This window comes from Lontra canadensis, unplaced genomic scaffold (genome assembly GCF_010015895.1).
Source record: "Lontra canadensis isolate GAN:19392208 unplaced genomic scaffold, GSC_riverotter_1.0 scaffold101, whole genome shotgun sequence".
In the NCBI taxonomy this organism is placed as follows: domain Eukaryota; kingdom Metazoa; phylum Chordata; class Mammalia; order Carnivora; family Mustelidae; genus Lontra; species Lontra canadensis.
This window is the reverse complement of record NW_022631095.1, coordinates 6,402,044-6,415,911: the sequence shown is the minus strand read 5'-3', so window position 1 is coordinate 6,415,911 and position 13,868 is coordinate 6,402,044. Positions and strand designations below refer to the sequence as shown.

Here is a 13,868-nt window from a genome sequence, read left to right as displayed (position 1 = left end):
ATGAAACCACTGAGCCAAAGAAACAAAATCACACCGGAATGGACCCACCTGGTGTCTTCTCATCTTTATGTGACTCGAGACCAAAGGCATGACGGTCTTGATGTATGTCTATCCCCAAACACATCTAAGCCTGGACTCCTTCCCCATCTTCAGGAAAAGCAAGAGAGTACGGAGGAAAAAGTGACAGACTTGGATTCATATCACTAAGGCTGTCCCAGACCTGGTTCTCCTATAGACTAACTCTGTGATCTAGGCCAGCCCAGTTAACTCCTGGAAGCTCAGTTGCCTCATCTGCAAAATGGGAATGATAGCACCTTCCTTAACTACTCACAGTGCTACTAGTTAGGTTAATGCTGCCAAGAGCATAAAGCGGTCTGTAAGCATCAGCTCTCTCTGTCCTCAGCCCCGGCAAGGAATCCCAGGCCTGTGGTGGTAAAGCCAAGCAAGACATTTCTTCATCTGACTCTTCTTTCCCAGGGACACCAGAACCTTCTGAAATGGGGCATGTCTTGAGCAGAAGTTCCAGGAATTCAGGTGGTACCTAGTGGTACAGGAGTTGTCTTCTGCCAGACAGAACTAGGGAACGACTCTGAGGCCTGGTCCAGCTCCTAACCCTGCCTGTGCAGCAGGCAGCCTTGGCCTTTGACAAATCTCCTTTTCTGGCTCATGCCCCCATCTTTTCATCATGGTTCCTCTGTTTCCACAGCCTGGGCTCTCCCCTCCACCCACTGCCCACTCCTAATGCCTCTCTAATCTTGAGGTATTCAAAACATATAAAAACCCACTTCTGTTTCAAAGTTTGTATGCCAAGGAACTCTCTTGGGCGAAGGTCAACACAAAAAACAGAGTCAGAAACTTTTCAAATGTGAGGTTGTGCTTGTACCTGGTCATTTAATCAGCTGAGCAGAACTAGTTCTGCTACCCTTTCCTGACGCGACATCTGCTTTCAAATCTGGGACTGGGGTGGGTTTTTTTATCCTGGGAATCTGTGGGCCCAACCTTGTCTGAATCTAATGACAGACAGGCTTTTCAGATTTAGATCAGGGCAGGAGGGCTGGTGCCTGGGAGAGCACGGGCGTCTGCGTCAGCAAACCTGGATCCGGGGCCCACACCCACTAGGTGCTCAGCAGATGTCTGCGAGGAAACACGTCAGCAGACAAATGGCTCTCATCCCAGCTCTCTCATCTATTTGGGGAAAGTCATTTCACTTCTCTTGCCTCAGGTTCCTCATTGAAAGTCTGGTGGAGCCCAAAGGGCCCTTTCCACCCTCAAATTCTGTTTCTCTGGGATTCTGCATTCAGTTAGGCAGGGCTCTGCCTGTGGAGGGATCCGCCCCTTCCTGCATGCCCCAGGGAGGCGGCCCACGGGTCGTAGTTTCTGTGAGTGGCACTAAAGTCATGCTCTGGGGCCTCCTCATGCTTGGCCTGGCCCTGATGAGGACCAGGCCACCTCCTTGCTGCAAAGACACATGCAGGTGGAGGGTGGCCTCTGCAGCTGTCTCCACACCTGCCGGAGGCTTCCACAGCCCTGCTCCTGCAAGTCAAGCTCAGCCCACTTCTCCCTGCCCTGTCTGGGCAGTTTTCAGGAAAGTTTCACCCTTGGGAGGCACCTAGATTCTCCCCTCTTCATCTAAGGAAGCCTCCTGCCAGGTCTCACAGGACTTAGCCACATTCTTGGGGCTCATCTTTTTCTAACAGCCAGTTGTGGGTCTCTTTCTTGACTTGTCTCAAGGCTCATATGCTCTGGGGGCGAATAGAATGCAGGGATATCTGCATTAGCGAGTTGGCAGAGCAGGAAGGCCTTCCTTCTTCAGGATCTACCATTTTCCAGGTTTTCCAGGATCTACCATTAAAGAGTTCAAATATAAAAATGCTCTATATTTGAACAACAGCAAGCAACTTTCACCAGAGGAAGAGGAATGCAGTTCCTCTTAAAGGAACAGCTCAGTTTCCCTCCTGGAACAGCCTACGGTCCTTTGTGCACACATATCGAATTTTTACAAAAGTTAAGTCATGTTGAATACTTAAGAACCCAAGGCAGCACCAGAAACTGAGGTAAGACAAGACTGTAGGTGTTGACCATGGGGTGAATGGTGAAAAGGCAGTTGAGTACTACAAACTCAGAGGGAACAGTGGTAATTTGATGTCTACACTTACCCAATGTGTAAGTTAATCAAGTTTGTTGTCTCTAAATTCCCCCAACCCTGGCTTGAGCTGCTTTTTGGCAGCAAAGGGCAGGGGGCAGGAGGAAGCTAGGGGGCGGGGCTCGTCCATCACTCAGAGCCCCCCAGGGAAAGGAAATGAGTGAGGAGGACACTGTGCCTAGTGCTTGAGATGACCTTAATCTGGAAGAACTTTTTAAGAAAATCTTAAAACATAATTTCTAGGCTTCAACATGTTGCCTTTAGAGAAAGGGAATTCAGGAGCACGGACGCCAACGGACCCTCCCTGTGGCCCTAAAGTGAAAGGCGATCTGCTTCCTCTTTCTTCAGCGAAGCTCTCTACAAGGATGAGACAATCCACGTTCTGTCCAGGCGCTACCCAATCTCCGAATGGGCGCTTCCAGGCCCCTCTCAGGGCACCCAAAGGCCATGCAGAAAGGTGCAGGGTGGGCACCCAACTCTGTCTGCTCACTGTCTGCCCAGCTGCCTGATGGCCCGATGGGGGCCCAGGCTCATGCAAAGAAGGCTCCCGCACCCAGCTCATCCACCACGACCAGCGCCGGCCAGCAGGAGACACGCGTTGCTCCTGCCGGCCTCCCAGCAGACATACATATGATGGCTCTGTGCCGAAGGCCTGATTCACAGAGCTGGACGTGAGGGCACAGCAGAGGCGGGGTGGGGCGGGGACAGAGTCGTAGCTGGTCTGGGAGGCACCATTCACCACCCACAGGTGTTGGAGAAGGCCCAGAGCTAACTTCGTCATCTGTCTGTGGTTCCCAGGATGCCTGCCAGGTCCCTGGGCTCAGCTGTGAGTCGTCTACAGAGAGTAATAGTACTGTCCTCCCTCTCCATCACTCAGCCCAGGCACTTCTTAGAACTGACCAGTCTCTGGATGAACCCCGTGCTCTCCTCTCTGCTGTCAGGAAGGGCCTCAGATAATTAACAGGTATTTTCTACTAAGACAGAGAGCTGAGCTGGAAACAGCAGAGAAAGAATGGGAACTACTTCCCTTTCTCTCTTTTCCAGAACAGAGAGATTAATACACTGTCAAACATCTGGGCCTGGCAAGTGGACACCTTCCTCTCTCCTCAGGCTCATCAGCACCAGCCCCGGAGCACAGGGCACAACAGGATGAAGAGAAACTGGCTTTGGCAGGACGGCCGGGCCCCTCCCTCCACACGTTTGCTGGCTTCACTCAGATGCTGCTCACTCGCTGGGCAGGGGACTCGCTCACTGGCCAGAGCAGCCCTGCTCCCCAGTGTAGGAAACAGTCGAGGAAGGGGCAGGAGAGCCATGCAAAAGCAAGGACCACTTCAACATAAAACCCTTTTTTGCCCCCAAGGGGGTGTGGTGGTGGGTTTGGGAATGTGCCACAGAGGTGCCCAGGCAAGGACCCTGTTTTGTCCTCTGTCCTGAACACCCCCCACCCAGGGACCATCCAGGCTATGATCATGGATGGTATGCCGTGTGCCTCCTGCCTCAGTGCCAGGGTCCCTTCCCGGAATATGCTTTCTCCACCCTCTCCCACAAAAACCCCACTCAGTCTTGACAACCTGAGACAAGTATCACCACCTCTTAGGTCTTGCTGCAAACTGAAGGGCCTGTTTGGGGTCCCTAGCACTTTGCCCAATCCTCCCTCTGTCCTCCCGTGCCCGGTGCCTTCTTGTGCCTTTGCCTGTACAGATATGTACTGGCTGACTTACAGGCTATAAATCCTGGGGGGGCAGGGGTGACTCCCCCCTTTTTGTAATCTTCAGAGATTATCTGGCACAATATATAGTAAGTAACACACACAGGGATACAGTGGGTGATCGGTAAGCATTGGATGAATGGAGGATAAAGCCACAGGAAAAGCTGAGGTGTATCTCACACCTTCACTGTTGGGGGGACTGCCCATGATTCCTCCTCCTTCCCTCAGGGGGGTACTGGGGAGCCCTCATACATCAGCAGAAATAGTCCCCAACCAACAGATTTCTAAGGAGAGACACAAACCCACGCTTTTAGAAAGATGGCAAATACGAAATAACGGAAGAAATGAGAGCCAAGAAAAAGGAGATACAATTTAGTTTGAAATATTTAATTTATCCCATACAAAGAACTGTAACATTTAGTGGCACATCTAAAGTAACGGCCTGGGAAGGAAAACGGGCCTTCTTCATGGTAGAATGAGGGCACTAGATTCTATACTATGCAATTTCCAACTATGACTCCAGAATATGTGGTTCCAAAAGGCCTCATGATAACTCACTATTCTTCTTCTTTTCTTCTTGAATTGTTACTGACTGATGAAACTCTCAAGTTTCTCATTCAATTCCCCTTTTTTATATAATAAGGCTGGTGCATAGGGATTCCTCCAAGTTATATACGATTATTCTGCTAGAGGTTATAATGACCTCAGAAAGCTACTGTTTCTACTGGAGATTTAATTTCTCTAATTGACTTTATTTCCCAGAATTGCCGGATTGAAAATGATAAAAGATCTTGTTGTCTAATGTGATTTATTCTCATACAGACTTCTTTCCACCATTATAAGGAAATTCCCTTAATGTGGCACTTCCCACAATAATCCTTCATTAAAAAAATACTTTAAAAATTTACATACAAATTCATATTACATTCAATGTATAATTTAAAATTCTAAATCTAACAGCTCTAAATATTGAAATTGCTTATGAGTTCTACATACTGAAAACACTTGAATAGGGTCAAAAATTTAAAATTAAATGTATTCTCAGGCAGCTTTTCGTAGACGGCACCTTAAATAATTTAGAATTTTCTAGATTCTGAGCTTATACAAGCCAGCTTATACAACTCTGTTTCAGCAAGTTTCTTTTGAAATGATAAGCAAAATGAATAAAACTTTAGCCAGACTACCTAAGACAGATTTAAGAGATATTACTCAAATTAATAAAATTATAAACAAAAGAGGAGACATCACAACTAATACCACAGAAATACAAAATCTCATGAGATTGCTATGAACAATTATATGCCAACAAATTGAATAACTTAAGAGAAATGGATAAATTCCTAGAAATATACAACTTCCCAAGACCAAATCATAAAATAATAGAAAATCTAAATAAACAAATAATGAGCAAGGACACTGAATCCATAATCAAACCTCTCCCACAAATAAAAGCCTCAGGACCACACAGCTTCATGAGTGAATTCTACCAAACATCTAAAGATGAATTAATACCAGTCCTTCTCAAACTCTGCCAAACTATTGAAGAGAAAGGAATAATTCTAAACTCATTTTACAAGGCCAGCATTATCTGATACTGAAGCCAGATAAGGACACTACAAGAAAAGAAAACTATAGGCCAATCTCCCTGACGAACACAGATGCAAAAATCCTCAACAAAATATTGGCAAACCAAATTTAATACATTAAAAGGAGCATACACCATGAGCAAGTGGGATTCATCCCTGAGATGCAAGGACGGTTCAACAGCTGCAAATTAATAAACATGATACACAACATTAACAGAATGAAAGATGAAAATCACATGATCATTTCAAAAGACACAGAAAAAACATTTGACAAGCTTCAACATCCTTTCATGATAAAAACCCTTAACGAATCAGATATAGAAGGAATGTACCTCAACATAATAAAGGCCATATATGACAAAATCAGAAAGAAAGAAGTAAAATTATCTCTTCGGATGGAATGATCTTATATATAGGAGAACCTAAAGACTTCACCAAAAATCTGTTAGAACCAATAAATGAATTCAGTAGTGTCAGAATACAAAATAACATGTAAAATCAGTTGTGTTTCTACATACAGTGAAAGAGAAATTAAGAAAATAATCCCATTTACAGTCGTATCAAAAACAATAAAATAAAAAGTAGTGAATGACTAACACATATTACAGTGTGGATGACCTTGAAATCATTATCGTAAGTTAAGAAGCCAGACACAAAACATCGTATACTACATGAGTCCACTTATCTGAAATATCCAGAATACAGTAACCCCCCTTTTTTTTTTTTCAAATGCTTTTTCTGCATGGACAGAGATGGTCATGCAGTTTTGTGTAGTACATTGATTGACTCTCGTATATTGCGTCAACCCTGCATTCCTAGGATAAGTTTCACTTAGTCATGGTATAAAATCATTTTTACATGGTGCTGGATATAGTTTGCTAGTATTTTGTTGAGGATTTCTACATCTCTAATATCTACATCTGTTTTCTTTTCTTAGTCTTTACCTGGTTAAGGTATCAGGATAATACTGCCCTCATAGAACGAGTTGGGAAGTACGCCCTCCTCTTCTAAATTGTGAAAGTTCGTGAAGCTTTGGCGTTAATTCATCTTTAATGACTGGTGGAAATCAGCAGTGAAGCCATTTGAGCCTGGTCTTTTCATTAGGGGAAGTTTTCTGATTATTGTTTCCATCCATTTACTTGTTATAGATCTACTCAGATTTTCCATCTCTTTTTGAAGAAATGCTTATTTTCGACAGTGCACAAAATATGGTCCTCCATTCCCTCTCCCCTCCTTTGTGCTGTTATCATATTAAAATGATATCTACAGGCACTGTGTCTACCAATACAGATTTATGAACCTTGTTTTATGCAGTTATTTTTTCAAGCAGATAAGAGAAAAAGAGTTATAAACAAAAAATACATTTATATCCTATAAATAGGGAAATAGTTACTTTTACTTCAGCTGTTGGTTTCTTCACAAGAATTTGAGCTTGTGTAGTGTCATTTCATTTCAGCCTCAAGAGCTTCTTTTCCTATTTCTTGTGGGGCGGGCATCCTAGTGATGGAGTCTCTCAGTTCTTACTTATATGGGCATGTCTTAATTTCCCCTTCATTTCTGATGGATGGTTTTGCTGAATATAGAATTCTTGGTTCAATGTTTTTCTTCCAGCACTTTGAATAGATCATCCCACTTTCTGGCCTCCATTATTTCTGATGAGAAATCAGCTACCGATTTTATTAAGATTCCTTTGTACCCAATGAGTACTTTGCTCCTACCACTCACAAGATTCTGTCTTTGTCTTTGTCTTTCAACTATTGGGTTATCACATGTTTACTGTGGATTTCTTTGGATTTCCCTGTTCAGAGTTTGTTGAGCTTTTTAGATGTGTAGATTTGGGTTTTTCAACAAGTTTGGAGCCATTATTTCTTCAAATTCTTGTCTGCCCCTTTCTCTCCTCTCCTCTGGAACTCCCACGAATATTGGCATGCTTGATGCTATCCTGCAAGTCTCTGAGGTTTGTTCATTTTCTTCATTCCTCTTTATTTTTTTTAATTTTATCTTATTTTTTCAGTGTTCCAAGATTCATAGTTTATGCATTCATATGTTTATGCATTTTTGTTTCTTTAACCTCATCACATCAACTGACCTGCCTTAAAGTTCACAGATCCTTTCCTCTGCTGGTTCAAACCAGATATTCAGCACACTTTAGTGAAGTCTTCATTTTAGTTACTGTACTTTTCAACCCCAGAATTTCCATTTGGCTCTTTTCTTATAACTTCTGTTTCTATTTGGTAAGACATGGTCCTATTTGCCAAGACTTGGTTCTTATACTTTTCATTAGTCTTTAAACATGGTTTCTTTTAATTCTTCCAACATATTTAATACAGTTGATTTAAAGTCTTTGTCTAGTAAGTCCAACACCTGGGCTTCCTCAGGGACAATTTTTTTAAAAGATTTTATTTACTTCTTTGAGAAAGAATGATCAAGAAAGAGAGAGAGAGAGCACGAGTGCGAAGAGAAGCAGAGAGAGAGAGGGAGAAGCAGACTCCCCACTGAGCAGGAAGCCCAGTGCAGGGCTCAATCCCATGACTCCAGGATCATGACTTAACTGACTCAGCTGCCCAGGCACCGCTGTCAGTGACAATTTCTAATCATTGATTTGTTTCCTGTGCATGGGCCATACTTTCTGTTTCTTTGTATATCTCTGACTTTTTGTTTAAAACTTGACATTTTAAATAATATAATGTGGCAATCCTAGAAATGAGAATCAACTCCCCCCAACCCCTGGGTTTATTGTTGTTCCTCTTTTTTGTTGTTGTTTGCTTGTTTAGTGACTTTTTTTTAAAAATTTCTTGTCAGTGTTCCAAAATTCACTGTTTATGCACCACACCCAGTGCTCCATGCAATACATGCCCTCCTTAATACCCACCACCAGGCTCACCCATTCCCCCCAGCCCCCCCTCCCCTCCAAAACCCTCAGTTTGTTTCTCGGAGTGACTTTCTTAAACTAATTCTGTAAAATCTGTATTCTTTGTTGAGTGTGACAACTAGTGGTAAGTTAACGATTAAAAGACATTTCTTTAAGTGTCTAAAACCAATAAGTCTCCAAATCTTTGTCAAGGGATTTTGTGTACATGTTGGGGCCTGCCATCAACACTCAACCAGGTAGTTGACTGCTTCCCTTAGCCTTTACTTACTTCTTGCACAAAGCCTCAAGGTCAGCCAAAGGTGAAAATTTAGGGCCTGCTCACCTTTTTCCTAAGGATGACCACAGCCCTAAATGTGAGCATGGCCTTCTACATCCCCAGGAAGGTATTCAAGCTTTTCAAAACCCAGTGGAGATCTCGCTCCTCAGCCTCACTTTTTAAGCATTTTGGTTAGTCTGTTGTCTGCCCCAACTCTTATCTACTACCTCAGGCAGCCACAAAGTTACAGACTTCCTATAATTGTTTTTTAGAGGGAAGGCTTTTTCCGCTGGGAGAGCTCTGAGTCAGTTAAATAAAGACAACTTTCTGAGTGAAGTCTTCCAGAAAACCTCAGACAGGTCACATCACAACATTTTTCTGACACTTTAGAGGAGTTCCTGCCCCATGCTGGCCCCCGATTGCTGCCAGGATGTGGCTCTTGCTGTGCTCGTGGGCTACTGGATTTCAAAGCTACAGAAGAACTAAGGAGAAGGTGGGAACAAGGCAGGTTAAAGCCGCGCAAAAATTCAGTCATTTTTCTTGGATAAACATTTTTCAGATTATTGCAAGCTTTAATTTCCAGAGTTCTTCAAAAAGTTGATTCTGACCATTTTTAGCAATTTTCTCATTGCTTTATTAAGAGTATTTACAGAGGTCTTTATTTTACCATTTTGCTGATATCACCTTTCTTTAACTGTTGAATTATATTCCATTATATAAACAGATCATTTCATTTTTTTCATAATATATTTTCTCAATATTTTTATCTGGAAAAATTTCAAATGTTCAAAAATGTAAGAATAATGTAAGTATCCATATATCTTTCACTTAGATTTAGCAAGTGTTAACGTTCTGCCTGCCTGCTTGCTTTCAACTATTTGAGAGTTAGCTGCACACATCATGACAACTTTACCCTTGAAGAGAAGTATCTCCCAAGAACCAGGGCATTCTCCTATGTAACATTATAATAATATAATAATCACACCCAGGAAATTTAAAATTATTACAATAATATAATCTATATGCTATGTTCCAATCCCCCAAAGAACAATTTAGAATACTGACTACAGGTACATCTCCACAAAGAGTAGAATCTCCACTAAGCAGAATCATACTTAGCCCCTCTTGCAAATGCCAGGTGGGATGACCACAGGCCTGAGATGCTGCCTTAATCTGTGAGGTACCTCCCCGGGCCCAAGGTTTCTTATCTCCTTGGGAGGGATTTTCTGTGTTGATTTTTTGATTTCAGTGAATGAGATAGTATCTAAAAATTGCTTAAGAAAAAAATTAAAACAAAGCAACAATTCCATGCAAATTTAAGAAACAAATCGCAAACCAGAATAAAACCTTCCTCCCCAATTTTCTTCTGCGATGTCCTGATAAATCTTTCTGAGGGTACACGTCAAACAAATCCTTCCAGGGGCACCTGGGTGGCTCCATTGGTTAAGTGTCTGCCTTTGGCTCAGGCCACAATCTCAGGGTTCTGGGATAGAGCCCTGCATTGGGCTCCCTGCTCAGTGGGGAGTCTGTGTCTCTTTCCTTCTGCCTCTCCCCCCGCTTCTGCTCTTTCTCTGTTCCTCTCAAATAAATAAATAAAATCTTAAAAAAAAATCCTTTCAAAGAGGCATGAAATGATGACACACACACCCAAGCAAGGCAGGTCCCTGAGAAGACATACAGAAAAACCCCTCTCTTAGGTCACATACTTGCAATGACAGGGCAGTGTCTCATCTCTAGTACTTTGATCTCACAGATAATACCTCTGAAAGATGCCTTTGTATCCTTATGATTGGACAAAGATGAAGTTGCAATGTAGTAAATGTTAACACTCGCCAATCTGCCTACCTGTTACAATTTTTAAAAATTTCCCAATACATAGCTCCAAGCAAATGTCTACCTAGGCCAGCATTTTTCACTGTGGGTCACCCATGTCACCATCACCTGTGGGACTTGTTCTAGGTATCGGTGACCAAGCTTCTTCATCTCCGGCCTACTGATTCAGAATTTCTGGAGCCGGATACCAAGAATCTGCATTTTAAAAAGCACCCCGGGGGCACCTAGGTGGGTCAGTCAGTTAAATTTCTGCCTTTTGCTCAGGTTATGATCCCAGGGTCCTGGAATCGAGCCCCACATCAGGCTCCCTGCTCAGAGGGGAGTCTGTTCTCCCCCTCCTTCCTGCTTGTGCTCTCTCTCGCTATCTCTGTCTCTCTCAAATAAATGAATAAAATATATTTTTTTAAAAAGCATGCCAGGTTATTCCCAAGCACATTTATATCTGAGAATCACCAAGCGAGGCTTTAATCTGAGATTAACTGCAGCTTAATATGGAAAACTATGGAATAAGAATCAGATACTGAGAACTGATTTGTACTATTATCCATGGCAGTGGTTTCTAAATATTTTGGCTGCCACCCATACAAAGGAAAATATTCTACATCATGACATAGTAGATACACGCACGCACACACTAAAGTTTTACAAAACAATATTTACCCTTACTACTTGTGATGCACTCTGATATCTTCTATCCTATCCTATTTCAATGTTTTAAAAACACTGGACAGAACCCACTGAAGCTATTACACAACCCTCTAATGAATCACAAATTGCCATTTCCAAAGCACTAATCTATAGCCATCAACTGAAATGTACAGCTCAACTGAGTAAGCATAAATCTAGAGACAGAGAGAGGAAAACACTGCTCATGAGCCAAACTAGATTTTAAAAAGCTATTCTTAACATATATGCATTTAGCTGCATTTAGAACAGTTTAATCACAATGCTGGTATCCTAATGAAATAAATATCATTCAGGCTGATTTCAAATCTTATTACTTTCAACTGACAATTATGAGTTTCAGGAGGAGGCAAGGGAGTATTCTAAGAGAAAATGTGGTGCCATGGGAAGACCTGGACTATCCCAAGTTAACAGCTGAGGCTCAGATCCTGGCTCTCCCATGTGGTAGGGACGACAGCCTGAGTAACAACCTCTCCGAGACTCAGTTTCTTCATCTATGAATGGGGCTAATAACAGCATCTATCTCTTAAGTTGCTGTGAATATTCAATAAGATGATTCATGGTTACTATCATTATTCAAGGATGCATCTGAACAAAAGATTTGCTACCTTAAAAGATAATAAAAAATGACATTTGAATAGAGTTTATTATATAAATGTTCATATGGATTACTAGGAGTATAAATATACTGTGTATGTGGGATTTTCCTCTCTCTTTTTTAAAAAAGATTTTATTTATTTGAGAGAGAGAGAGAGAGATACAGCATGAATAGGAGGGGCAGAGGGAGAGGGAGAGAGAATGTCAACCAGACTCCATGCTGAGCACGGAGCCCAAAGTTGGGTTCAATCCCAGGACCCTGAGATCATGACTTGAGCCAAAAACAAGAGTTGGATGCTTAACCGACTGCAACACTCAGGCACCCCATCCTTCTCTTGATGAGCAAACACGGGACGTTTTCTGAATGAGGCACCAAGCTGGAGTTACAAAGAGCCACGTGATATGGTACTACTTACTAAGCAGCCTATAACATAGTTAGGAATAGCCGAATCATACACCAAGTGCCAAGCAGACGAGATGTGAGCAGTGAGTACTCTGAGATCAGAGAGAGGACTGGAGGTCGGAAAGAGCTCCGGAGGTGGGCACTCAAGAGAGGTAGGGTACAGAAGGGTGGTGGTCTGAGAACATAGAAAGGAGGACAGAGAGAACACCAAGTAGAAGATGATAATGGAAGCGAGGACGAAGGGGCAGGCCACACCCTCCCAGTGTGGTTGGCGACAGGAAGTCATCGAGGCGAGGTTACAAGTCAGAGCAGGTCTGGGTAGGAGACTCTGGCAGTAGGAGACAAGGAAGACTGATCTGGAACATGGAGTGGCAGGCAGTGCTGCAGTGTTTGGTCAGCTCAGGCCTGGCTGCAGAGGGCGGGGCATTCCTGCGGGAGGTGGTCCGGTCAGAGCAACATCAGGGAAGGGGGAGGACACCCCCAAGGCATGAGAGACCTTAACACTGCAGATTTCCCCAGTTAACAGAAGGAGAGCATTGACATAGGAAAATGGGGTTCCAATTTATATCGCCAGAGTTTCCACAGTGCTGCAAGTGCTTTTTAAAGCACTGATGGGCTCAGTCCCTGGCACGAAGTTCTCAGTTATGGGTAGGCTGATCTCTGGAAATTCTCCAATATTTTAAGTAAACCATCCCTGCCACTGAAATAATTCTACTTCTCTTGTTCGAATTCTATTCATTCTTTGCTCACCAAGCAACCTTCTGCTTGAGAATTCATCTTGCCAGGTCATTTGATACAGAGAAGAAAGTCTTGATAGTAAAAGCCCTTAAGCTTTCCAGTCACTAAAATGAATATTTCCCATAACAACATTGAAACTGGCCTTTCACCTACCCATCAGACTCATGTCAAGTTGGTTATATGTATCTATCAGCAAATGTCCTTTAAAGTCCTCAGAGGGTGCCAGACCCAATAGGACTGAATTTCTCAGTCCTGACTGCACTTCAGAGTCGCCTGGATAGCTATTGAGAAACACCTCAGAAGGAGGCAGCTGGCTATACTGGACGCCTCTCACAGGCTGCTCCCGGGGTGGACCGCCGCTTTCTCAGACAGTGACTCTCAGTCCTGGCTACAGGTCAGAATCAGCTGGGAAGTTTAAAGAAAAAGATCCATGCACAACAATGGAAACTTCCAGAGATGCTGAAACCTATCCACTGGGCAGAGGACACGAGCTCTAATAATTCCTGCACCTCATGCCTAAGGGGAGACGACAAGGATATCACAGAGTGCTGGAGCCGAGAGGGTTCTAGTTCACTGACAATTAGGCTGTTCAGTTATTCTCTTCTCTCTGATCTCCCTTCGATAGGGGCCTAGCTTTTAAGCTGTTACTAGTTTCAAACTCCGAATTCCGTATTGCTTTGGAAGAGGTCAGCAAACTTATTCTGTAAAGGACCAGACGGTAGAGAGCTCAGGCTTTGCAAGTCATACAGTTTTGGTCACAGCTACTCAACTCTGTTACAGAACAAAAGCAGACATAAATAATATGTAAACAAATGAGGAAGCCTGCCTTCCAATCCAACTTTTTTTCTTTTTTTCATGAAAATAAGACTGCTTTAGAACATATGAGTAATTAGAACAAGCATTTGAGTAATTAGAACAAGCATTCTGATTTGTGCCCATTAATACCAAATTAGTAACAAGGTGTGAACATAAACACAAAAGGTACACTCACTCCTTTAATCTTATCCTTCGACTCTCACCCTATTACCATTTACACGAAACGCAAACA

At 42.9% G+C, this 13,868-nt stretch overlaps 1 protein-coding gene across 5 annotated transcripts in view; it reads right to left on the bottom strand.

Moving 5' to 3' along the window:
- The window catches only part of CSGALNACT1 (chondroitin sulfate N-acetylgalactosaminyltransferase 1), a 324,526-nt gene that overhangs the window by 13,799 nt on the left and 296,859 nt on the right, over positions 1-13,868 (bottom strand). The window lies entirely within an intron of this gene.